Source organism: Mus pahari, chromosome 2 (genome assembly GCF_900095145.1).
Source record: "Mus pahari chromosome 2, PAHARI_EIJ_v1.1, whole genome shotgun sequence".
In the NCBI taxonomy this organism is placed as follows: Eukaryota; Metazoa; Chordata; class Mammalia; order Rodentia; family Muridae; genus Mus; species Mus pahari.
The window spans coordinates 69,527,773-69,530,479 of NC_034591.1; positions in this window are offsets into that span (position 1 = coordinate 69,527,773).

A 2,707-nucleotide genomic window follows, 5' to 3' on the forward strand; every position below is an offset into this window, starting at 1 on the left:
TAGGTCTAGGGATAGTTACAACAGAGAAGGAAATGCTCCAGTCTCAGCCCAAGCTATGTATTAACACAGCTTGGATGCAGCTCTCATCTCATCCCATCATCCGAGGACATTTAAATAAAAGTGACATTTACATTTACCAACAGACCAGACTCAGTCCTCACACAGCTCTGCAAGTGTTTCACTAACTGAGCCACCTCCCAGGCCTTGCTGTGTCCATTTTTTCAAGTGCAACCATCCCAATAGTCCCCTGCATCCATCGGCACACTGCCGTGCTGACTTCCGTATGCTTCTCCAAGTAAGTTGAAGACATTTGTGAGGAAAGTCAGGCCTTCTGTCCTTACTGCTAATTTGCCTACTCTGGATTTCCTTGCTTGCTAACATTCTGAGCCATTGTTATCACCGTCCTTCTGTCTGGAGAGTCTCCTGTAGCCAAGGGTGGGTGTGCAAGGACAATGCTCTTGGATTTCCTTCATCTGGGGTGTCTCTACTTCTTTCTCACACCCGAAAGGGACACCTTCCTCTCAGCGCTTTCAGCACAAGCGTTGCCCTCTCTGCACTTCACCCCTCAGATGAGGAAAGGCTGTGGAGGCAAGGCCGCTCAGCCGATGAAGCATGTGCATGTGGCATGTTCACATGCCGATAAAGCATATGCATGTGGCATGTATTAGCCCATGCTCACAGTCAATAGTAATAACATTTGTTTTAAATCTGCCATTCAAATCATTCTTCCCCTGTGAGCAATGTATCACTCTCTTTGCTTTCCTTATAGAATTTTCTTAAATAATTCAGCGCCACAATCCTTTTTATCTGCTGGGGAGCCCTGTCAATACAAATACTTGGTTTTTGTATTTGTGATTGTCTCACAGGTCCCCAGAACCTGTTCTTTTATAATTATTTATTTCATTTTGTTGTTGACATGATGTAAACTCTAGTACTCTGTCCTTCAGTTCACTGATTGCATTTCTTTGTTATATCCACCTAGAGACATTTTTGGTTTGGGATGTTGTTTTATGTTGTGTTGTGTTGTGCTTTTGTCAGGTTGTCTGGGTTTTCAACTCTATATTTTGTATTCTGATCTTTCTGTAGCTTTTATTTCTTGACTATTCTTTTCTGTTATCTTTCATTATTTCAAGCAAGTTTGTTGTTATGTGTTGTAGCAACTTAATGGTGGCCACCCTGAAGTCTCTTTCAATAAGTTATGTTCATACATGTATTGGGGCCAGTTCACTTTCTTTTCTCTACCAGGTTGTGATTTCCTGGTTTGCGATTTGACAAGTGACTTTAAGTTACTCCATGGATAGTCTGGGTACTTTATTAAGAGACTCTGTGTCTCATTAAACCTTAGCTTGTATCAGGTGGTCTCCTAATTTAAACCCATGAAGGTTCTGCCATGGACTCCTGGTGCTTCCCCAAGGTCTTTCTGGCTCCTGAGCCTGGTGACATAGTTTTGTTCCCCTGTGCCTTTCTGGTTCCACATGGGCTCATGCTAGATCCTGGCTTTGTCCTTAGCCTGCTCTTTAGACAGAAGATAGTAGTGAGTTTCCCGCTTGATCTGTTAACTATGCAGGAGGGAAGAATCCTTTGCTGCTGAGTAGAAAGCAGAAATCTCTAAGGTCTGAGTGGCTCTCTGTCATTGGTGGAGACTCAGACTGTTCTTGGCCTAATGTGCCTTTACTGCTATATAAAAAATATAAGAACCCAGGCTTGGGTTACTTTTCATTCGTAGGTAAAGGTTGGCTTGGCCACCAGTTGTGGCTTGGCCCTAGCTGTTGGGTCTAGACTTGGAAAAGTGGTCTTTCTAGAGCTGCTGGCACAGGACACAGACGGCCACCTCTGCTGTGGAATAGTGGGGAGGGAGAGGAGTCGACCTTCTCGGGCTCAGGTGTAGCTTCCATTGAAGGTCCATGGGCCTGCCGCGGCTCAAAAGCAAGGAGCAGAGAAGGACTGGACCACCTCTCCTGTTGACTCTACTGCAGGCAGGTGCTGTCCACTAGGCTCCCACTTAGCTACTTTATCAGGGCTCAGATGGCAGGAACGAGCTTTTCTTGTAGTTTTTGCTTTGTAGTTTCTGCTATTGTGGGGATCAGATCTGTAGCTGGTCTAGACAGGTAAGAGACAAGCAGAGATCCCATGGGAGGTACACTTTCTTTCCTCTCATCTTTCTGAGCTGTTTGCAAGCATTGGGGAATAGAGGGGCAAAGTGTGATGTAATATATATCTCCTGACTCAAAAGCTCTTGTTCTTCATGCTTGGTGCAGGTGGCAAGATAAACTGACTCGAGCTCAGTTCTTCGTATCCAGTGTTGACAGTCTCCTTTAGCTTGCAATGTGCATTGATTTGAAAAACTGAATATAGGAAATGTAACGAATCCAGGGTTAGCACATCTCTTTGAGAAAACCACAAAGAGGTTTTACACTAGAAATCAAAGATGCTCTGAACCAGATGTGTGGTCCTTCATCCTGCCTCAATCAAATATGTATGACTTCATGATACATATTTTGTGTATTGCTTCTTACTTGGATTTTTCCTTTAGTCTTTTCCATACATTATTCCATATTTCTATAATCATTTTGGAAAATGGTAGCATAGAAAGGAGCTATGTATACATAATATAGTTCCCCTTTGCAGGTATTTAATAAAAAAGGTTTCCATCAATTTTTTTTTTTTTTATGAAGCAGAAACCCGTTTACCAGCAGCATTAAGATCA